General features: G+C 56.8%; 1 protein-coding gene and 1 non-coding gene across 9 annotated transcripts in view; both read right to left on the reverse strand.

Annotated features, from left to right (window-relative positions):
- Positions 1-24496, reverse strand: part of GTF2IRD1 (GTF2I repeat domain containing 1) — a 111638-nt gene that overhangs the window by 79834 nt on the left and 7308 nt on the right. The gene's annotated exons all lie outside the window — the stretch shown is intronic.
- TRNAG-UCC (transfer RNA glycine (anticodon UCC)) lies at positions 22720-22792 on the reverse strand. The gene has a single exon. It is a non-coding gene; the product is annotated as a tRNA-Gly (tRNA).

The following is a 24496-nucleotide window of genomic DNA, read 5'->3' on the forward strand; positions in this document are numbered from 1 at the left end:
CTGCCCCCCAGTCCCTTGAGCCACTTCCAGAAAGGCCTCAGGCTGCCAGCCTCCCAGCTGCTGGAGCCCAAATCGAATCAGGGCAAAGCAGGAGGCACCAGACAGCGCGCCAGCCCTGGCCTCCGGTCGCCCCAGACGGCTGCTGGCTCCTTCCGGCAAAGGTCCTAATCCATTTAGAAAGGAGCCAGGGACTCAGGGACGGAGGAGGAGGGGGCCGGGCTGTGGGCCATCCCCTGACTTCTAGTCCGTCTGGGCTCCCAGGACGCTCTGTCTGGAGCCAGAGCCCAAGGAGGCTGAGCCCTAGGCAGCTGGGTGCGTTTGGGTAGGAGGGCAGAAGATCCTCCCGGGCCTTGGAGAGAGGGGCAGGCTCCCATGGCTGGAGCGGCTGTGGGTGGAACAGGGGGACCAGAGCGCTGGGCTGGGAGCCACGAGCCGTGAACCATGCACACAGTGAGACCCAGGCCTGAGGCTGCCAGGACCACATTGGACCGACCACCTAACCCCCCCGTTTTCTCATTTGTAAGGTGGGGCTACTTCTAATCTGAAAACGAGGGAGAAGACAACCACCCGATGAAACCAACAAACGACACAGAACAGAGCGCGAAGTATGCTAGTTAACCAGGAGGCAAGTGCCCAAAAACCGAACAGGACAAAGTCCCCAGGGGGAGTGGATGGCAAGAACAGAGGCCACTGCCTGAGCCGTCACACACGCCACACACCAGCAAGCGAGGACGAGGGGCCGGGCGAGGCTGGAGGCAGCTAAGGGCTGCTCTGTGTCACCTGAGAGAGGATATCAGAAGTGACATCCTGGGTGATGGGTGGCTGGCTCCTGACCTGAGGCACAAGTGGCCAGGAAGCCCTCAGTGACAAGGGACTTCCACCCACCCCCAGGTTCCTGGGGGCGTAAGGCCTACGAGGGCCGAGAGGCAGCAGGGGGCTGTGAGCATCCCTCCCCAAACCCTTCTCCCAGGGCTGCCAAGGGCCACACACCTGGCTTCCGCCCCACCTCCCGGCCACGTCCCTCCTGGCACTGACCGCTGACCGCTGGAGGGTCCTGGTCCCTTTTCTCATCCCCGTCCCACTCCCTCCCTCGCTGCGAGGCAATCTCACGGCTTACATGTCACCTGTATGCTGGGGACTCTCCACTTCTCTGTCCCCTCCCCCGTCTCCTGAGATGCTACCTCCTCCCCGTCTCCTGTTCAACGTCTAACAAGCAACCCAAACGGAACACGGCCTGCGCTTCCTGCTCAGATCCGCTCCTCTCCTGCCATCAGCTCAGATGCAGGCTGACGCTGAGGCCTCACCCCCGGCTCTCTTCTGCCACGTCCCTGAAACAATCCAGCGAGAGTCCTGCGAGCTCGGCTCCAGGATGCACCAGGTCTGCCCACTTCCCGCCGCCTCCCCGTCCAGGCCACCGTCCTCGCTCACCCACGTGGGGACAGTGGCTCCCCACTGTAGCCTCCCTGCCCCCCTCCTGCCCCCACGGTCCCCCTGCAAGCAGCGGCCACACCAGTCTCACGCGGCTCTCCCGCTAAGAAGCTTCCAGGGGGTTCCTACCGCGGGCGGAATGTCACCTCCCCACGCTGCAGGCCCGTGTGACCTGGGCCTGTCTGCCCTCCCCGCTCTGTGCTGGTTCCAGCACCGCCCTCTTTCTGTCCCCAAAACACACCGTGTGCTCCCTTCTGGGGCCTCGGACTCGCGGCTCCTCCCGCCCGGAAGGTTCTGCCCGGTCCCCGTCTCCTCCCGCTGCCCCCTTCGCTCCATCAGGCCTCAGCCCAACCACCAGGTCCTCTGCGCCTTCCCTGACCCAGCAGCCAGGCGGCAGCCCCCACCCCTTCGTTTATTTCCTTCATAACATCCGAAGGGACCTGTTCACGTGCGTCCTGCCAGATTTCCCCACCTGGAATGTGGCCCCGGGAGGCCAGAGGCTGCCAGGTTCACCAAACCTTCGCTGCCTTGAGCACCTGCCTGGGATTTCAGGGACACTCAACAAATATTCGGGGAAACGGGGACTTCCCTGGCCGTCCAGTGATTAGGACTCCGAGCTTCCACTGCACGGGGCACAGGTTCGATCCCTGGTCACAGAACTAAGATTGGGGAGCTAAGATCCCGCGTGCCGCGTGGAGTGGCCCAAAACAAAAATATCTGGGGAACTGACAACAAGTGTGATGGTCAGCCACTTTGGGTGGGAGCCAGGATGTTTGCAAGCTATAAGCAGGGTGGTCTGACAACAATAAAAAGGTAACATGGGGGACTGCAACTTTGGATGTATTTGGATCACGAAGGAGGAACAGTCCAGGAACTGAAAATGAGGGAGGCTGCTGGGTCAGACAGGTGTCCTGCACAGGTGCTCCTCCAACTGTGGTCCCAGGACCTGCAGCATCAGCACCGCCTCGACGCTTGTCACAATGTGAGCCGCCTTCCTTGCTATATCATCACTCCGTCACAGACGGTAGTGGGCATGGGCTCGTCCATCTGTCCCTCTGTCACCAAGCCCGGTCCTCTCCCGTCAACATGCTCCATGAGGACTGTACCCCTCACACCTGCCAGGACGCAGGGAGCAGGAAGACCGGCCGATCGAATCCACAGCTGACGCTCAGGCAGGCTGAACAACTCGCCCTGGTTTGCCCGGGACCTTCCTGCGCTTAGCACAGAAACCCCTTAGTCCCAGGCAAAGCAGGATGGCTGGTCTCCCCATGACACAGGGACCAGCAGAGCCGGGAGCCCAAAGGCCCCTCTCGGCCACTGAGGACAAGGATAGACACCAATAAGGAAGGCAAACCATGGACATTAGGTCCTGCCTTTGGGTCCAAAATATCCAATTTCAGTTAGAGATGAGAGACAGGCTTGGGGGCTCCTCAGGGGAGGGGACAAAGGGGGAGGGTCTGCCAGAGGAGAAGGCAGGGCTGTTTCATCCAGGAGATCACAGGAGGGGAGGAAGCCACGCTCTTGATGTGTTTGAAGGTCACACAGGGACCAGAGGGGACAACCTTGTTTTATAAAGCCCCAAAAGGCAGAGCTGGGGCAGGTGGAGGGAAGATCTGGGTCCCCGGTCTGCAGGGACACTGCTGTGTGACACCTGCCCCATCACCCGGCTTTGCCCATGTGTGAGTGAGGCGGGCAGGTGGCCCAGCTGCCGCCAACACCTGCCGGTCCAGCTCCCAGCTTCCTGGGGGCCTCCCCCTAGAAGCCCTGAGGTGACACGTCTACCTCAGGCCCCGGACGCTGTATTTTTCAGCCCCAGGAGATTCTGACACGCAGTCAGCTACAGGGCCTGGATGATCTCTGGGGATGTTTCCAAGCAGCTCAGTTTTTCTGCCCGCCGCCTGCCTCCTACACTCGTCCAGGATTCCTGGCCCAGACAGTGGCAGCTTTGCTGGCCACCGAGAGGTGGAGGCCTTCCCGGTCCCTGAGCCAAAGATTAGCTGAGTGCTGTGTCCATGGCTGAGTCACCGCTGCCCCAACTCAAGGCAGACTTGCCCCCGGGAGGGAGGCCCCCGTGGCAGTCGGGCCCAGAAAGGCCACTCCCCCGGGCCCTGGGCGAGGGTGAGGAGACAGCACTTGGGCTGGGGTTTCCAATCCTAAACAACCCGCACTGGGCCACTGAGAGGCTAAGGGGGGACTGTCCTTGAACTTGTCCTTACTGCTGTCCATGGCCTGGGCATGGCCTTGGGAAGACAGGTGCTCACTCTGGAGGGAACCTGACCTCCCCCAGTGACAGGGGGCCCCGCAGGAGAAGTGGATGGGGCTGATGGGGGGGGAGGGGAGAAGGGTGTGTAGGCAAAAAATCAGGGCTGCAGATAAACGTTCCAGCTCAACCCATAAAAAAAAACCCTTTCCCCACCCACCATCCTAGACGCCCCCTTCATCCAGGGGTTCAGCACCCCCCACGCCCCTTCCCTCCTTGCCCCGCTTCCCCTGCCAGCTCCCTCTTCCTCTCCCTGGCTGAAGAGCCACTCTCTTGTCCCCCTCCCCTGGGAGTGCCTGTTTCCGAGCACGCTGACACCTGTGACCTCCACCCCTGGAGGGCAGCAGGATGGAGGGAACTGGGCCCATTTCAAGGGTGAGAAAACCAAGTCCCAGAGGCAGCACATTTTTGCTCCAAGTGAGTGATGAAGCCAGGATGAGATCAGGGACATCTGACACTCACGGTCCGTTCTCTTTTTGCTCCTCCTTGGCGCAGGACTCTTAATTCAGAGGAACGGGGTTAAGGGTGGAACCCCAGGCACGGTGACAGGACAGCCAGGTGGCTGATGAGACCGGTGGGTTGGCCCCACTCCTGGCTGGAGCCGGGCAGACGGGAACCAGGGCAGGGCTTGTGCACAGGACCGCAGGAGCCCAGGCGCTGGTCCTTCACACCGTGAGCCCAGGGACTCGGGGCCGCACGCAGAGGACACGCAAAGTGGGCCAGAGCCAGAACAGCAGGTGCCCAGGGGAGGGAGGGAAGAAGCCGCAGCACTGCTCCCCAGGTGCCCAGGGCTGGTTAGGCCCCGACGCACGGTTAATTCTCACAACCACCCTCATTTCACAGAGAAGGATTTCGAGTTTCAAGCGTCCCAAAGCCAGGATGTGGCAAAGCCGGGACCCGAGTCCAGATCGCACTGACTAATCCCGGTTCCTTCCACCCCACGACGCAGCCTTCAACTCACTTCCCTCTGGAGCAGCGACAGATCGGGGGGCTCAGCCCGGCTGGCAGAGAAGGGGGTCCACCCTGCGCCCTGCTTCCCTGCCCGTGGGACCCCAGGGCAGGCACAGGTAAGGAGACTTCTGGCAGGAGGGTATATTTCTCCTTCCTGGGCCTGCAGGAAGCGAGCCTGTCCCCAGAGCCCAGGGCCACCTTTGACAGGTTCCTTCCCTGGACGGTGGCCCAGCTGGGAATCCCACGTCCCTCAAGTCTCCACCGAGGTTGAAGAGTACTTGTTGAAAGAGGCAGGAGTGTGAGTGAGCATTCATGTGTCAGCATGGGGACGGGTAAAAAAAAGAGACAGTGCGTGTATGACACACACAGAACAAGAGAAGCCACCAGTCAGAGTGAGACCGAGAGGCCTGGCCTCACCAGGCTGGGGAGAGTCACTTGTCCCTGCTGGCTTGGGGGTGAACCGAGAAACAAACGCCACCCGCCCTCCTGCAAGCAGCCTATCTAGGGGGTGGCGAGCAACGGGCTACCCACGGGCCGGGCCTGCAGCAGCCCAGGCCCTCCTCCCACGTGCCGGCGCGTCCGGGTCCCCCAGTATCAGGAGCACACGTGTTGGGCGCCGCTCCTTCCTTTCCACACACATTTGTTGAACCCCGAGGGCTACACTGGGTGCTCATCAGACACCCAGCAAGGCCACACTGGGACAGAACAGCGAGCACACCTCCACCTGGCCATCAGTTGGGTCAAAGTCCCAAGGCAATGTGCTCTGGGGGGGGGGGGCGGGCAGCCTACAACAACTCAGCAGAAGCTGGAGGTCTGGCCACCTGTGGGCAGGCCCCAGGGGAGATGCTTCCCGGGCCTCCTTTCACCCCAATTTGTTTACTTAACACCTCCTGGAAATGACTCAGACAGCCGTGCCTGCCCTCCTAGAGCTCTCAGGACCAGTCCACAAAAAATTATAGGACCAGGGACTTCCCTGGTGGTGCAATGGTTAAGAATCTGCCTGCCAATGCAGGGGACACGGGTTCGAGCCCTGGTCTGGGAAGATTCCACATGCCGCGGAGCAACTAAGCCCGTGCGCCACAACTACTGAGCCTGCGCTCTAGAGCCCACGAGCCACAACTACTGAGCCCACGTGCCACAACTACTGAAGCCCGCGCGCCTAGAGCCCGTGCTCCACGGCAAGAGAAGCCACCGCAATGAGACGCCTGCACACTGCAATGAAGAGTAGCCCCGGCTCGCCACAACTAGAGAAAGCCCGCACGCAGCAACGAAGACCCAATGCTGCCAAAAATAAATAAGTTAATTAAAAAAATTACAGAACCATGGAATGAGAATAAGAGGAGAAGCTCACCCAGGCAACAAGACTTGATATGGGGGAAAAGGGTTCCCCCCCTTTATTTGTTTATCAAATATTTATTTATTTATTTGGCTGTGCCAGGTCTTAATTGTGGCATGCGGGATCTTTAGTTGCAGCATGTGGGATCTAGTTCCCTGACCAGCGATCGAACCCGGGCCCCCTGCATTGGGAGTGCAGAGTCTTAACTGCTGGACCACAAGGGAAGTCCCCACCCCCTTTTATTTAAACAATTTCTGTTTATTTAGCTTTGGAGGAGTCAGGGTTTCCAAACAAGGTTTTCCTGAGTTGATGATTGTTGAGAAGGGTTTTGAAGGGTGAATAGGAGTTCTCTGAGAACACAAATGTACAAACAGTATTCTATCGCATTTCTGTGGAGAGAGGCATAGGCAAGAAGCATGGCTTGGAGATACATAACATTCACTCTATGAGTAAGGGGAAGTGTTGGTTGTACTCACTAAGTGTCAACACTAAAATGAGAGTGGCTGCTCAGTGACCTCTGCTGGAATGGGGCAAGGGGGGAGAGAATGTACCTGGCAAACACATCTCTGACCCACAGGTGAGTGTGAGCACTAGCAACCCAACACATACTTACCCACATCACAGGTTCACACGCAAGTATGCTGATGCAAGTCCTGCTGGGGCTCCCCCCACAGGGAGACAGTCAGAGAGAAAGCACCAACCCAAGCCCAGGCCCAGCACTGCCACACACACAGATGAACAGGACACAAACCTTGCCCTCGGGGGTCACCGTCCTGTCCAAAGTCACTGCTATACCAGGAGATGACCTGATCCCTGATCCCAGCCTCGCTGCCCTCCCTCTGGTGCCCAACACACCAGCCTACAGGCCCCGGGACATGCCTGACCTCTGGCTTCTGGGCCGTAGCACCCCTGTGCCCTTCAGAAGAGACACCCTTCCCTCTGCCTGGCTCACTCTTTGCTGTGGTCAGGCATGTCCTGACCCTCCAGGCTGGCCTGCTGCCCCTCGTCTGGGCACCCACAGCTCCTTCTTCCCTCCAACCCTGCAACTCTCCTTCAGTTAGGATGCAGAGGCGTCTGGGCCCCCATGAGACCACCAGTTCCTGTGTACCCCCAGGCCTGCTGAGTACCAGCCTGGTACACAAAGGCCTGGAAAGGTGTCTGATGGGAGGCGCTGTTTCTGCAGGTTTGAAAGAATCAGGAGACGTGAACAAGGTGGGTGGGGAGGAAGGGGGCACTCTGGACAGGAGGTGGCATGGGCAAAGACCCTGAGTCACTAGCAAGCATGATGTGGCTCAGGGTCGTCAGTGAGGTTGGGAGGGCGGATGGCTGAAGCACTTTCAACACAGACCACAGTCAGGTTCTGGGATCTAGTAGGAATCCCACCCTTGACCTCAGAGCCTGGGACTGCACTTCAGAGGTCCTGCTCCAGCCCTGGTCCGAGGGGCAAGCAGCCTACAAGCCTAAGAGGACACACCCCGCCACGAGCCCGCATCTGCCCCAGACCACCTTCTGGGCACTCAGGCCCCTGGAATCCACTGGGCAAGCAATTCCCCGACCTGGACCCCCAGGGGGCCTCTCCTCTGGTGTGTCCACCCAAGGTGGCTTTAAACATGATGGCAAATTCTTTGACACTTCTCCCATCCAATGGTGACATCCAATTCCCATCCTCTTGAACATGGGCCTTAATCACTCACTTTTTTAAATTAATTAATTAATTAATCTGGCTGCACCGGGTCTTAGCTGTGGCTCGCAGGGGTCTTCATTGCCATGTGCGGGATCTTTAGTTGTGACATGCAGGATCTTTAGTTGCGGCACACAGGATCTAGTTCCCTGACCAGGGATGGAACCCGGGCCCCCTGCACTGGGAGCAAGGAGTCTTAACTGCTGGACCACCAGGGACGTCCCTTAATCACTCACTTCTAACCAACAGATGTTCTGGAGATGCCACCCTGACCTCCAAGGCCAGGTCCCAAAGGGCGCTTGGTTTCTCCTGGCATCTTGCTCTCTTGGAGACACTGAACATCGGAGCTCTGGGTCAACATATAAGCAGTCTGGCTGTCCTGAAGCCACTGTGCTGGACAGGTTGAGTGGATCTAGAGATGCCTGAGGAGCCCCAGCTCTTTCCCAGGCCAGGCACCAGCCTTGTGAGTAAGGAAGTCTTTGAGACAACCCTGACCCCAGCCATCTTTTGACTGTAATTGTAGGAGAGACCTCGAACAAGAACCATCTAGCTGAGTCTAGTCAAATCCCAAACTGTGAGAGATTAAAATGAGAAATGACTGTTGTTTGACATTGCTAAGTTTGGGGCTATTTGTTATGCAGTGATAGGTAACTGATACACTGAGGGCAGACCATGCAGGTGCAGGTGCATCCCCAGGGGGCAGCTGTTTGGAAGGGCGAATGGAACTTGGGTACATGTTTAGGGTGTCCACAGGCATGTGTGCAAGGTTGCCCCCAGTGTAGGGCAGAGCTGAGATGGCAAGAGAAGCGGGGGTCAGCTGGGAATTTCCACCCACCCCCTCTTCCTGGTTGGTGTATATTACCAGAGAGCCCTTCTATAAGAACAGCTGCTCAAATTTGCCCTTAAGGACTTGTGGTAGGCCCAAAAAAGGCCCCGCAAAGACAGTCATATCCTAATCCCTGGAGCCTGAAATGTCACCTTATATGGAAAAATCACTTTTGCAGATGTGATTAAGTTAATGACCTCGCAATGCGGAGATTATCCTGGATTATCTGGGTGGGCCTTAAATGCCATTACACATATCCTTATAAGGAGGCAGAAGGAGATGTGACCCACACAGAAGGCCACATGAAGACAGAGCAGAGAGAGATGGGAAGATGCCGGCCTTCAATACCGGAGTGATGCGGCCACAAGCCACAGGATGCCAGCAGCCACCAGAAGCCGGAAGAAGCGGGGACAGATTCTCCCTGAGAGCCTCTAGAGATAGCACAACCCTACTGACACCTTGATTTTGACCCAGTGGTACTGATTCTGGTTCTGGTCTCCCACACTCTAAGAAAAAATTTTTCGGTTTTTTTAAGGCACTAAGTTTATGGTAATTGTTACAGCAGCCTCAGGAGTGAATCCAGGACCCCTTCACTCACCACGTCCCCCTCACAAATCCCCGTCCACATCCTCAACCTCCTGGACACACATTCCTCAGTTCAGACTTCTACAGAGCTCAGACCTGGGTTTGCTGGAAAGTTCTCCCATCCCTTCCCTATAGGTAATGCCAGGAGCCACCACTGGAAAGAGTTGGATTTTCTCCGGATGCCAGGGGAGCACCTTTGACTCAAGTCTCAATGCCCGAGGTACCAGCTGGGCACTGGAGCCAGTGGAAAAAATACTACCACCACGCCAAAGGCAAGAGCACACACACCACCCAAACACGGCCCCCGCACCATCGGCTGCCATATGCCTGTGTTTCTTGAAAAAGAAGCTTGAGAGAACAAACAAAAAGAAATGTCTCCCCTCCTGAGGGGAGGGGGGGCATCCCTTCTCCCCAGCAGCCCTACCCACCATGGGATCTCCTGTCCCAGGGGCTCCCCAGTGGGGATGGAATTACCTGGGGCCCTGAGTTCTCGCCCCCTCCCCACTGTCCACCCATCGCTGCAGCTGGCAGAGAATAAAGCAGGCCACCGCCCTGACTTCCGCACCAGCGGGGCAGCTGGAGGGGGTCTTACACTGGCCACAGTACAATGGAAGGCAGCCCGGATTTGGGGTCGAGACACCAGAATCCCAACCCCACCTCTGACCCCAGTCCTTTCCCTCCTCCCTGCTAACAGAGCCCCCGTTATGTCCTGGCACCTAAATTCACACCTGGGGCAGCAAATTTTGGGGACGCCCCGAGGCCTTAGGTCAAGGCAATCCCATTCCCTCACCTGGGATTGGTTTAAGGAGAAGCATGGAACCCACTTCTGGCCACTGAGACACGAGGCTTCTCGGAAAGTTTTCCCTGCTCTTAGAAGGGGACCGAAACGAGGATGTCGGGATGGTCTGAATGTGACACCCCCAACCGTGACAGCCATCTGAGGACCACGAGAGGAGCCAGTACAGGAGGTGACGCCATCACGCAGAGGACAGCAGAGCAGACCCGTGGAAGAACCTGGACGCTCATGATCTGGACCTGCCACCTCCGGGCTTCAGGCTGGATATAATAAAAGCCCATGTTTCATAAGCCTCGCTCAGTGGAGGTCTCTTTTTCTTGTAGCTAAAAGCATCCTAGTTAAGTCAACCTTTACCAGTTGTAAAAAAAAAAAAAACAAACCACCCATTTGGGGAACTCCCAGGCAGTCCAAGGGTTAGGACCCAGCGCTTTCACTTTCAGGGCCCGGGTTCAATCCCTGGTTGGGGAACTAAGATCCTGCAAGCCTCGCAGTGTGACCAAAGCAAAAAACCATCCATCTGTTTTTGCCTCCTGGTCTATTTTATAACAGACCAACACTCCTTTTGTAACTGGCGGCTAGAGAGTGGCCATACCATCTGGTGATCGACCTGCAGAAAGAACCTAGGATTCTGTGGCCAACGGTGTGGCTGGTTCACTCAACCCTCTTCTCTCCTGCCCACAGAGCAGGTACTGGCTGCCCCACCCCTTCCACCTGCTGCCTGGTGGCCAACAGTCCCGTGTGCCTCAGGATGACCAAAGCCACCACCTAGGATGGAAAAGCCAGGGAAGGGAAGGCACTGGTCTCCCTGAAGTCCCAGAAGGCTGCCCCAGGGCTGGGCCACCTGCCTCCAGACTTCTCATTATAGGAGAAAACAAACCCCTCACTTTTTTTTTTTAATATATTTTTCTTTCTTTCTTTCTTTCTTTCTTTCTTTCTGGCTGTGTCAGGTCTCAGTTGCGACACATGGATCTTTTGTTGCATTGCGTGGGCTCTTCGTTGTGGCGCGGGCTTCTCTCCAGTTGTGGTGCCTGGGCTCAGTGGTCATGGCTTGAGGGCTTAGTTGCCCTGCAGCATATGGGATCTTAGTTCCTCAACCAGGGATTGAACCCGCATCCCCTGCACTGGGAGATGGATTCTTTACTACTGGACCACCAGGGAAGTCCCAACCCTACTTCTTAAGTCTCTGTTTCTCAGATTACTTACAATTGAACACAGTCCTAATGGAAACAGACTCCACGGCAAGCATCTTCATCAAACTCAGACTCACTCCTGCTTCCGTGTCAGGCCACAACCTTTGTTTTTTACTGTCTTTTTAAAAATTTTTATTGAATTTGTTACAATACTGCTTCTGTTTTATGTTTTGGTTTTTTGGCCGCAAGACATGTGGGATCTTAGCTCCCCAACCAGGGACTGAACCTGCACCCCCTGCATTGGAAGGCGAAGTCTTAACCACTGGACCACCAGGGAAGTCCTCCAACCATCTTGCTATATAGTTTATGTTTCTTTACGAATCTTTCAAATCCCTTCTGAAATAAGGTGGGATATAACTAAACAAAAATAAATCAATCCAATAACCTTTAAACAGCCCCAGTGCCGGGCACCGTTCAAGGAGAAAAAGCCCTTCCTTCCAGGAAGCAAGTTATTCCATCTCCCCAAACCTTGCTTTCCTCATCTGGAAAACAGGGCAAATCGGATGTACCTCACTGAACTGTTGAGGGATTAATTCCTGTCAGTTGAAATGGAATCTATTCTTATAGACCTCAGTCTCCAAGACTCTCTTGATAAATATCACCATCTCCTAATCCTTGCCATGGAGGAACATTGGCCCAAGCATCAGATTCGAGTTTCTCCAGCCAAAGCCCCCACCTGCTTCCTTCTAGTGGGTCATCTGGAGACAGAGGGGATGGCTGGTTGAACTTCCCTCTACCATGACCCCTCTCACAAAGCCTCTTTCCTCCACCCTATGCCACCACAGTTCCTGGCACTCAGATGGTCAGAGGTGTTAGAAGGTAGCAGGGCTCTCATCCCACCCCTGGCATGCATCCAAGGCCAGAAGAAGTCTCAGCAGGATACTGGATGGACCGACTCAAGCACTGAAGGAGGGATCGAAAGAGGTTACTTCTCAGATCCATCCCAGGTTTGAGATCCTATATCATAGCAATGTGGATAATAATAAAATAATATTATTATTTTTTTATAATAATTAAAAATAATTATTTTAGGGCTTCCCTGGTGGCGCAGTGGTTGAGAGTCCGCCTGCCGATGCAGGGGACACAGGTTCGTGCCCCGGTCCGGGAAGATCCCACATGCCGCGGAGCAGCTGGGCCCGTGAGCCATGGCCGCTGAGCCTGCGCGTCCGGAGCCTGTGCTCCGCAACGCGAGAGGCCACAACAGTGAGAGGCCCGCGTACCGCAAAATAAATAAATAAATATTATTTTATTAATATTATTATTATCAGTCTCCAAGAGATAATTATACACCTATGTCCATAGCAGCATTATTCACAATAGCCAAGTGTCCACTGATGGATGAATGGATAAAGAAAATGTGGTCTATACATACAATGGAATATTATGCAGCCTTAAAAAGGAAGGAAATTCTGACACCTGCTACCACATGGATGAACCTTGAGGACATTATGCCAAGAGAAACAAGCCAGTCACAGAAAGACAAATACCGTGTGATTCTACTTATAAGTGGCACCCAGAGGAGTCAAATCCACAGAGGCAGAGTCACATGTGGGTGCCAGGGGCTGGGGAGAGGGGGGAGGGGGAGTTAGTGTTCAAGGGGGATAGAATTTCCATTTGGGAAGAAGAAAACAGTTCTGGAGATTTGTTGCACAATAATGTGAATGTACCTAAAGCCACTGAACTGTACGCTTAAATACGGTTAAGATGGTAAATTTTACGTGATGGGTATCTTACCACAATTAAAAAGTAATAAGGACTTCCCTGGTGGCGCAGTGGTCAAGAATCTGCCTGCTAATGCAGGGGACACGGGTTCGAGCCCTGGTCTGGGAGGATCCCACATGCCGCGGAGCAACTAGGCCCGTGAGCCACAACTACTGAGCCTGCGCGTCTGGAGCCTGTGCTCCGCAACAAGAGGGGCCGCGATAGTAAGAGGCCCGTGCACCGCGATGAAGACTGGCCCCCGCTTGCCGCAACTAGAGAAAGCCCTCGTGCAGAAACGAAGACCCAACACAGCAAAAATAAACTGATTAATTAATAAAAAATAAGGAATGATATTTTTAAAAAAGTAATAAGAACACTAACAGTAGCTCCTGCCATTTACCGAGCGCTATCAAGGGGACCCATGATGCCAGGCCTGGTGACGCCCATCATCTCCCCAGTCTTTGATTCGTGACTGGCTCCTGAAGCCCCCCACTAGTCCATGTGCATTCACGTCACACTGGTAGAGGTTACAGGGATACAGGCTTTGCCTCAACACAGGAAAAGCTACCCCATCAGGAGGGCTGTCTCCAAATGGAAGACCAGGAGCCTCGTGGGCCCCGGGGTTCCCCGTCCCTGGGGGTATTCAAGTGGAAGTTGCCCACTTATCAAGGCCTCTTAGAGAGGGTCTGTGCAAGTTTTTAAAGGAGAGACGGGCACCATCTGCAAAGATCCTTCCGTCAAGTCACCTGGCCTCGGGCTAACGTGGGCAGAGGTGGAAGACAGCTCACACTTACTTTATGTAGAAAGTGAGGCAAGTTGGTAAACAGGATGGCGAGACCAAACTTCACCCACTTTAGAAAAGAAACTCTTAGTGCTTTTAAGTATACAATGTCATAGCACTCAGAGCTGGATGGACCCCCATCCGACCACCTCCACGTGCTTCTGGGGAAACCAAGGCCCAGAGGGGACGGACTGTACCCCAGACGCCTGCACACTCAGTGCAAGTTCATCCCATAACACAGCGTGCTCTCCCATGAGCGTCAGTGCTGTGCTGGTTGCAGAGTCTTTCTTATTCACCAGAGTAGGGCCTTTAGGGAGACACGCTTTATGTCTTTGAAAACGGGCGATAATCCAGATGGTATCCCGCTTTCAGTGCGTTGCCCATGTGTTTGCCTCCAATGCATTCTCCCTGATGCCTGGTCTGGTGAAAAAGACATCAGATGTATGAACAAAACACAGCTACATGCCATGCTACGGCCGAGTCTCTCCAAGATGATGAAAGAATCCAGGTGCGAAAGGTCACGCGGTAGAACTCCTTTTATGTGCGGTTCAAACACAGGCCAAACTCTGACGGACGTTACAGGTTGGGATGGTGGTCATGTTGGCAGGGAAGTGGGGTGGGCTGGCTGCTGGAAGGGGGCATGATAGAGGCTCTGGGGGGCTGGGAATGCTCCAAACTTGATCTGGGTAGTTACCTGGGTGACTTGCTTTCTAACACCTATCGAGCTGCTGACGTCATAAATAGCTTAGTCCCCCCTCAATAAACCGCTTTAAAGAGACAGGTTTGGGATCCCCAGTTACGCAACACACAAGAAAGTTGTCTTGACACGTCTCCAGAGCTTTAACTGAGTTCCCACCCTTTGACCCAGTCCTTTAATCAATTCATCCTTTTTTTTTCCTCTTGGCCGAGCCGCAAGGCATGCGGGATCTTAGTTCCCTGACCAGGGATTGAACTCGGCAGTGAAAGTGTGAAACCCTAACCCCTGGACGCCAGGGAACTCCCTAACAATTTATCCTGAGAAAATTATCCAAAACACAAAGATTTATGTACAAAAACATTTCACCAAAGCATGTCCTACATCCGTAAATACACACGCCAACACACAAAAAAGGGAAACGGCAGACAACCTAAGTGCCCCACCGGAGCTGAAACCAGCATCATACAGACTAATGACCTCGCGGAAAAGCCTGGGATGGAGACTGCAGACATTTCGTCTCCGTGGGCGGCATCCACGAGTGACTTGCTCTCCTCTACTCTTCTGCGTTTTGTAAATGATCTGCAGTGAGGAGTATGACTTTTGCAATTTGGAAAGAAATAACAGAAACCTCGTTCTTAAAAAAAAAAGTTTTTTTAAAGAACCAACCCACGTGCTGCCCCACCCCCGGGACAGGAAAGCAGCCCAGGCCCGGGCAAAGGGCAAACACGTGCATCACGCTGCTTCCTGGGGAAACGAGGGAGGCCTTCTGCCTTCCCCGCCTTCCGCTTGGAGGAGGAGCTGGGGCCTGGCCGTGGGAAGCCCCGCCCCTGCTGAGCCCTGGGTTCTGGAAGGTGGGGCTTTAGCCCTCTCAGGTGGGGATGGGGGCTCATGAAGGTGAGCTCTCTTCTCAGAGCGGGCTCCCGAGGACCAGGCTAGGGCCACGCCTGTGCTCAGGGCGCTAAGCTAACGAAGGGAACCCTCAAACCCAGGCTCTGCCCCAGAGGGGACGGGGCAGGTGCTGTTGGCAGTGTGCGGGTGTCTGGGTCGCCTCAGGGGCCTGTCCCAGCGGGAGGGGAGGCCAGGCTCCGGTGGGCAGACAGCTCCCCGGGGGTCAGGTTTCCATTTCGTTATTTAAAGCCCGGCTCCTGGCGGGCAGGCAGGGGCGGCCACCGCCTGCGTGACCAGGATGAGGAATCGCAATCCTGACTCGGGCCCGCGTGCCCATGGCAACTGGCGTCGTGGCCTTGGAGACTAATCTCCAGGCTGCCAGCCCGCAGGGGCCTCTCTGGGCGGGGCGTCGCTCCTTGCCGAGGCCCTGGGCTGGGGAGCGGAGATCAGGCACTCTCCCAGCTGAGGAGGGGGCATCTGGCCTCGCAGCAGGGCCCCCAGCCAGGCTCAAAATGCACCAGTTCCCATGGGCACAGCCTCTGCCACACCCCGCCCCCAACTCATGGTCACGCATGTGGGGACATGACCATATGCGCACACACGCCAAAACCATCACACTTCATTCCACAGAGCACTGGGACAGACAGCAGGTGTTCCTGCCCTAGAGAGAGTCCCAGGCTGGGAGGAGATAGGATAGTTACAATAAAACAGACTTAGAAAGAAAGAGATTAAAACACAGGGTGACACTCCTTGATTTGAGTGGTGATTACACGGGGCATATACGTAGGTTAAAACTCATCACGCTGGACACTTAAGATTTATGCATTTTACTGTTAAGTAAATTATACTTCCGTCAAAGGTAAAAAGTGACACACAAGAAGCACAGGATGGTGGAAGGCGGAATCAGGGAAGACTTCTTGGAGGAGGCGATACCCAAGCTGACTGCAGTGTGTCATGTCACGTGGGAGCAGGAGTTTGCAGGGGAGGAGCAAAGCCCGGGCAGCAATACCCAGGCACCGCTCACCTACAAGGGGGATGACTGCTCTGCCCCCCGCGGGGCCCACCTCCTTGGAATAAAATGCTGAGCAAATACGGCAGGACTGTTTGAAGGAAACCCAACCACCAGCCAGGGCCGCCCATGTGTCTTGGTCGAGCCTGAGCCGAGCGCTGGGTGGAGTGGGGACGGGCCTGGCTCCGCGTGGCTGGAATGTCCAGGGCAGGGCAGGCAGTGGTGGGTGAAGACGTGGGCATGGTTTCTGGGGCCAGGTCAAGGACCTTGGAAGGTCATCATGTGGGGGACGGTAACCACCGGCAGGTTTGGGGCAGGGGCAAGACAAGGTTAGTTTAGGGGTTCCTGGCAGGTGAACTACAGGGGGCAGGACTGGAGATGGGGATCTGGTAGCTACCAAGCTTCTGCAACAGTCCAGGCCAGGGATGGCCACGTCTGAGGCAGATGGTGGCAGTGGGGCAGAGGAGAGGAGGGATGTGATCACTGGGCAGGGCAGAACTTTGTGACTGAGTGCATGGGGGTGTCCTGAGAGGGAGGCACCTGGAGTGACACCCGGCTTTCTGGTTCTGTTGAGAGAGCGGATGAGGGTGCCCCCAGCTCAGCAGGGAACAGAGGGAGGAGGACAGGAGGCCTAGAGGCTGACTCTGGGATCCCGAGGGACACCTGTAACCCGTGGGTGGTCAGGGGCTGGGCTTGGTTGGGAGCTCTGGGCACAAGGGACAAGATGTGCAAGACATGCGGCAGGGCAGCAGCAAAGGCCTAGCGTGCCAGGGAGAACATAGTGGGAGAAGTCAGGGGCACTGAGGACAAGGGAGAGTCAGAGTCAGAGGAGGGGAAAAGGGTGGAGGTCAGAGGTCAGGAGGCTGGCCAAGGAGCCTAGAGGAACACAAACACGGGGGTGGGAGGCGCGGCAAATGGGTGACCCCCGGGGAGCAGATGTAGAGGGCTGAGGAGTGGAAGCAGGTGGAGGCCGTGGGGTGTGGGCGAGAACGGAGGGGTGGGGAGGGCTCAGAAGGGCTTCATCCTTTAGGATGAGAAAACCTGGAACCAATCGGGTTGGATGGAGACACAGTCTCCGCTGGGGACCAGGCCTCCCGGGTCCTTCCAGATGGACCCCAAAGCCTCCGAGTTCAGGACACAGGCCCAAGACCCTTGTGCCAAGCCCTCTGCCAATCCAGGACAATGAAGAGTGCCGACCCCACGGCCGCTTCTTTCCATCCGACGGGAAGGTGTGTGCCGGTCAGCAGAGGCCGGACCCAAAGACCAGCCAGGGAGGCAGAGAGAGTGCTGGTCTCACCAGCCGCCCCAACAGGACGTGCCCACGTGGGGAGGGGGTTTTGTTTTGTTCACGGCTGTCCCCCAGAACCACAGCGGGCAGTCCATGATACTTGCTGGGTGGATGAATGAGTCACTGAAAGGAACCAGAAGCCTGAAGAGAGAGGGAGAGGAGACCAAGCGGAGCCAAACTCCACCGTCCTCGGCATCCAAGGCCCTGCCCCGGCACGTCCAACCCCACCACGCCTGCACCCGGCCGGCCCGAGTGCCCCTGCTGCCCTGGCTGCCCCTCTCGGCGTGAGGACGGGGCAAGTGCCTCGGCTTTGGGTCAAGCAAAGCTGGGATCAGGAGTCCACCCAGCTATCACCAGCCTGTGACTTCCATCGGGCACCCAAACCCTCCACGCGTTTCCTCCTGAGCAAAATGGTACCACCAAACGCGCCGCTCCCGGCATCGAGAGGATCACGCGTGACATAACGTGTGAAAAGCGTCTGGCTCGCGCCTGGAGATCCTACGGGCTCGTTAAAGAGGCAGCCGAGATGACGGCGATGACGGCTTCGCGCTGACATCACCTGCTGAGTGGCTGTCTCCCCCTGACATCACCCGTCTCATCATCTCCAGGCCAGCTCACCCGGGACTCCTGACGGGCAGCACAAGGACCCTTGTGTTCCCCTACGTGCTAGGGGGACTTGGGTGGGAAATGCAGGCCTGGCACTCAGCTGGGTGTCAGGAGACGGTGGGAAGAAGCTAGGAGGTACCAGCCCCTGGGGTGGGCGCATCTCCCGAGAGCCCCCCTGCCAGACGTAAACAGGCCTTCTCAGAAGGATGAGAAACCTGGACGAGGAGCCCCAGGCCCTGCCTTGTCGGGAAAAGGCTGGGCGGAAGAAAGATAGTCACCTGTGGGTGAGCTAATAGGGCCGCCGGGCTCGCTCACGGGCCCCCACCCCAACTGGCAGCCCAGCCCCGCCCTCCTTCCGCCTGTTTCTGGCTTCTACTCAACCCGGCCCCCTGACCTGTGAGCCACCAGGGGTGTGGAGCAAGGGTCCCAGGAGCCCATCGGAAGGAACCTAGCTTCTAACTCCTGATGACACCCTGAAGTGGAGCCTGGGCACCACCCATCTCTGAGCCTCAGTTTCCCCATCTGTAAGTGGAGAACTTGGGCTAGAAGTTCTCAGCTCCAGACGGAAGGACCACCACGACCCCTCCCCGGCATCTGGCCTCTATACCTGCCCTGATCCACTCCAGGGCAGTCATCTGAGTCACCCGCCCCCTCACACCCCTTCCTCATTTCCGGCCTGTCCATAGGCACTACCCCCAACCTGGACGCCCTCCAGCCCCCCCACCCTCTTGTTCTTACTCCTTTATTTCATTCTATTTTTTAAAATGGTTTATTTATCTATCTGTTTATTTATTTTGGCTGCGCAGGGATCTTAGTTGCAGTACACAGGATCTTCCTTGCGGCACATGGGATCTTTATTTGCAGCAGGCGAACTTCTTAGTGGCGGCATGCATGCGGAATCTAGGTCTCCGACCAGGGATTGAATCCGGGCTCCCTGCAACGGGAGCGCAGAGCTCCCACTGGACCACCAGGGAAGTCCCCTGTTCCTGCTCCTTTAAATCCTGACCACATACACTCCAGGACCCTTTCCTCCTGCCCTCCCCATTCCGGGGGCTCCCCCAGTCCTAGTCCTGGGCCTGTCCACCCCCCTGAGCCCCTTAACCGCCTGAAGGATGCCACAGGACCCTAACTAATTGCACAGTATTTTCACTGCACCTGTTATGACACGAACCTAGAACTGGGGTGACTCAGGCCCAGTTCCCACCCCAGAGCTCCCACGCGGGGAAAGAGAAGCCAAAGGTTATAAATGGTGACCCACACATGAGAGAGGAGGCCACCCCCGTTCAGAGGTCCACTCATCAGGTATTTGTCAACTGCACCTGCTGCCTCCCCAGGTCCCTGCACCCTCTGTCCGCACACTCACGCACCACGTGCTGGTGCCCCAAGTCCCATTCATTCCTTTCACAAATAGTTAAGTGTCACCTGCAGACCCACTGTGTGCTCTAGACGAGGAACGCCACCAGACGGGGAAGATGGAGCCACACGGTCCATCCCGGGGGTGTCATGGTGAATCCCTGCCCCTGCAGGATAAGGGGGTTGGTTCACATCAATGACCAGGTCCCCAGGGGATGACACGCATTCTTTTGTGGCGGGACCCTCACAGGCTCCCACACACAGGTGCACACCAGTCACCCCTCCCCGGCCACAGCTGCTTTCACACACCATCACACCGGAGGCCCCTGCACCCTGGGAGCGGGGCAGGATCTAGATCATCATCCGTCCTACACTGGACAGCTGAGGCCCAGCGTGTAGGTGACCCGCCCTCCACCGCACAAGCCAGGGGGAGCCAGGGCTCCAGGCCACATTCCCGCTCCTCTCCCTGGCCCTCCCCTCCTGTGTGTATTCAGGCGGGTGCACAGACACCACTTCCTTCTCCAAACTCATGCTCCCATCTCCACCCTCACTTGGGCGAGGGGAGCCTAGCTACCTCGATCTACCGGGGACAACCTGGGGCTCCCCTAAAGCTCCAGCCAGGTGACGTGATTCAATAAAGTGACCCCACGGTCTTCCCTGGTGGCGCGGTGGTTGACAGGCCACCTGCCGATGCAGGGGACACGGGTTCGTGCCCCCGTCCGGGAAGATCCCACGTGCCGCGGAGTGACTGGGCCCGTGAGCCATGGCTGCTGGGCCTGCATGTCCGGAGCCTGTGCTCCGCAACGGGAGAGGCCGCAACAGTGAAGGGCCCGCGTACTGCAAAAAAAAAAAAAAAAAAAAAAAAAAAAAGTACCAATAAAGTGACCCGTGCCTGCCCTTCTCTCCCAACCCCAGGGACGCGGACAGCCTGGAGGAACCCAGCCCAGGTCACACCATTCCCTCCTTAGGGCCCGATCACTGCTGATGGGCAGCACCCCCCACTTCCAAAAGCCCGTGGTCTCGGGAGCGTGCACAGGGCCAGCCCTTGGGAGATCTGGGTCTAACTGACGGTGTGCCACCTGCCGGGGCTGTGTGACGTAGAGCAACCTGCTTCCTCTCTCTGGGCCTCAGTCTCCTTCCGTAGACACCTATGGCACCCTGCTCCTTCCTTCCTCACAGAGCAGTGGTGGGAGGTGAGAGCCAGGCCCCAGCGGAGTCTTTCTATCCAAATCCCACCTTGGCCTGGGTCCTGGCTGAACCTCACTTTTCCACAAAGCCTCACAGTACGGCCATCCTTATCAGCAGCCACGTGTGACCACCCAGTGCTGTGCTGTTAGCATCCTTCTTTCAACCCCCTACAGCAACCCTCCAAGCACAGCTCTACCCATCTGACAGATGAGGACACAGATGCTCAGAAAGGCTGAGTAGCTTGCCCAAGGTCACACAGCAGGAAGACTTCGTGGCCAGCTTCAAAGCAAAGCCTGACAGAAGCAAACATGTGCCCGACACCCACACACCTCCCCTGAGCAGCCCCCCAAGCACGGCTCACTGCCCAGCGGCTCGCGTGCGGGTATCTGCAGAAAGGCTGAGGGGTCCTCCCTTGGTTCGTTATTCCAAACTGTCTTTTTTGCCTCCCTCAAGAGAGTGAGGGGCTTCAGGACAGCGGCCGGGCCTCCTTTCTGGGGTCGCAATGAGGCCCAGCGTGGGAGTCATCATGGGTCCTGACAACCAGAAGGGACCCTACAGATACGGAGATGTAATTTTCTGAGCCAAAAACAGGGCGGAGGGCGGTGCCAAGATCGCGGACCTTCCGGGACGTTGGGATGAGTTGTGGAGACGGTGGAGATCCTGGCAGCTGTCAGCCCTCCGTGACGTGGGGTCGCCCAGTCTGCCCTCACGTCTGCAGCAGCAGACACGAAGCCAAGAAAATGGGAGCAAGGAGGCACTGGTTTCATTGCCAAAAAAGAAACCCTGTCTGAAGCCTGGGATGAGAAAATCACTCCTCTTCCAAAGTTCTGTCCCTGCAGAAGGGCAGGCCGGCAGGGAGGGGTCCCAAGCACTGCCCCTGGCATCCCTATGTCCCCTCCCATTGGGCTCCAGGGTCCTGGCCCTCCAAGGCCTGCAGGGTGAGAACCCTCCTGGTGGGACTGACATAGCTCTGAACTGGCTCCCCAAGGTGGGTGGTGGGCACCCGGACCTTAGCCAGCGCCAGCTCTGTGCCACGCCCGCCTGCCCACCACCCCACGTGCTCACGGAAGCCTCGAGAGCTCTCGGCAGCGCCGTGAGGACGGACGCAGCCCACACAGGCAGTGACTCAACATCTCACCAGATGAATGTAGCACCTGCATCACCAAGACTGGGTCCCCCCGTACCAGGAGCGTCACTACCCACGATACTGCACCTGCCCACCCCTGCCCCCGGGCTCCAGGGGTCTCTTTTTTAGGCAGTCCTTCCAGTTTGTCAGCCCCACTCTACAGATCCCAAGGATGGTGTCCGCTGGGATTTACCCTGGACACATGATGAGGCTTGAGGTTTCCCCGAGGTGACACCATGAGCTCCCGGGGGCAGAAATCGGTGCCCCTCTCTCCTGCTTGGTCCCAGGGGCCGTCAGCCTACACTCCATTGCATCAACTCCTCAGCAGCCCCCTGCCTCCTGCCTCCGAGCAGAATCTACAGCCGCCAGATCCCGCTGCGGACTCTCCTCTCTCCTCATCTGGGGTGTTTCCCATACCCTGATCACTCTCACTCCCCTACCACCCCCCCCCTCACCACGGTCTGCCCCCAGACCTCCCGCCAGCTGCTCTGCCTCAATGCGTCCACCCAGCCTCCCGAAGAGGAAGCCCGGGGAGGCTCCGGGGCACCTGCCGGAGGACAGGGAGCCCTGGACCAAGAGTCACGAGATGTGGTTTTGGATCCTGATTCTTGTAACTCTGGGACCTTAGCCACGTGTCTTCCCAGCCCTGGGCCTCGGCTTCTCCATCTGAAAAGGAAAAGAGGTCCCCTCCAGCTCTAAGGGTTGTGGTACACCCCATCCAGGAGGCTCAGGAGTAGGGGAGGGAGAAGGGTGCCTGAGGAAGGTGGCACGGGGGCTCCCACAGAAGCTCTGGGCCCCAGCCCTGGACAGAAGTCACATCCTGAAAGACAGACCGCGACTGGTTGCCAGGGGATGAGTGTGTGTGTATCTACTTAATGGGTCAGGACTTCTTTTTGGAGTGATGAAATGCTCTGAAATTAGACCATGGCGAACACTGCACAACTTTATGAATATATGAAAACACACTGCAGTGTACATTTTACTTTTTTTTTTTTTTTCGACCGCACTATGCAGCACATGGGATCTTAGTTCCCTGACCAGGGATCGAACCCGGGTCCCCTGTGGTGGAAGCACAGAGTCTTAACCACTGGACCACCAGGGAAGTCCTGAAGTGTGCATTTTAAAGGAAATAATTTTCCAAAAAAAAAAAAAAAAAATCCAACATGCTAGAGAGGAAGAGAACAAAGTCCCTAAAGGCACCACTGAGCCCCAACCCGAGGCTCTGAGGACCTACCCACAGGCTTCTTCTTGGGGGGGATACATAAACCCCTCTTTGTTGACGCCTCTGTACTTGGGCTTTCTATTACCTGGAGCCAACACGCTCCTCACTGATGGTCTCGTCCCTGTGCCACCCGCCGGGACTGGAGGGGGCTCCACACACTGGGCGGCATGTGTCTGAGGCTGGCGGTCAGGACTCAGCTAAACGTCAAGGTCCTGGGCACGGTCGCTGCCAGCGGCCTCTGGATCGCCACACAGATGTGTGCACACGCACGTGCACGCACAAAAGCGTGTGTCTAAATAATCCAGGGGATTAACTGTTCTGAGCCTTCACACCTGTGCTCTCTCCACACGCACCAGCTGCCCTTCACGGAGGGGGAACCCCCCAAACTGGTCTGCACACAGTGCCCCCCACCACCATTGCCATTACCCCCCGGATGTCTCTGAGAGGCACAGCCAGGCCAGCAGAGGCAGCAACTGGGGACGAGGGGGTGAGCCTGTGAGAGCTGGGATGGAAGGGTGGAAAAGCCCCTTGACCTTCCAAGGCCCCGCCCCAAATGTCCCGGCACCCAGCTTGCTTCTAATTCACTTAACAAGTGGGTACAGGACACTCACTGTGTCAGGCAGCGAGCTGGGGGCAGGGATGCAGAGGGACAGGGCAGCACGGCCCTGTCCCATTGGAGGGAGACAGACAAGTACAAGGCCAGTTGGAACACAGCAGGCGAGGGGCACTGAGCTGTAGGAACACAGAGGAGGGGCACTTAACACAGACCCGGGAGGGGACATCAGAGAAGGCTTCCGGAGGGAAGTGCCATCCAAGCTGGGACCCGCAAGAATTAGCCCAGTGAAATGGATGGGGAGCGGGAAAACGTGTTTAAAGGAGAAGCAATAGCACATTGTGAAGCAAGACGGGAACGCAGTATGTTCTGAAAACTGATGAAGCTCATCATGGCTTTCATAGGAACAGACAGGGCCTGGCTGGGAGTGAGGCGATCAGATGAAGGTCTTCACCTGGACCCAACACAAGCCCCCCCACCCCCCCCAAGTTGGTCCCCGCGGAAGACCTTCTGGAGTGTCATTTCCCATCTCTGGACCCTTTCCTACACTGCTGCCCCCACCTCACCCCACCCCAGAATGCCCACCCCAGACTACTCCTGAATCCCACCCGTCCTCCAGTCACCTCCTGCAGGCTGCCCCCAGGCCCACTGGGGAGTACGGTGGGGCCCATACCCCTGGGTAGCCCAGCACCAAGGTACGACTTGGCATCGGGACGCCTGATCACCCACCCCAAGGGTCTGAGAGGTGGACACGCCAAGGGGACTAAGCACTTCTACCCCTGGGGTTTTCCCAGCTTACAGAAACAGAGACTCAGCACAGCCCACGCGCCGCGGGCAGAGTAGGCAAGAGCAGAGCAGGGAATGGTGGCAGCCAGGGCCTCTCTGGGCAGGCCTGGAGCTCTCCAAGGGCCAGCCTCTGGGATCATCGTGTGACAAGTTGAGAAACCACTCTTCACTGGGATGGGGACCAGCTTCTCCCAACTGAACATGCGGATCCTCCCAAGAACCCTGTCACGCAGGGATAACCACAC

The sequence above is a fragment of the Lagenorhynchus albirostris genome, chromosome 15 (assembly GCF_949774975.1).
Source record: "Lagenorhynchus albirostris chromosome 15, mLagAlb1.1, whole genome shotgun sequence".
In the NCBI taxonomy this organism is placed as follows: domain Eukaryota; kingdom Metazoa; phylum Chordata; class Mammalia; order Artiodactyla; family Delphinidae; genus Lagenorhynchus; species Lagenorhynchus albirostris.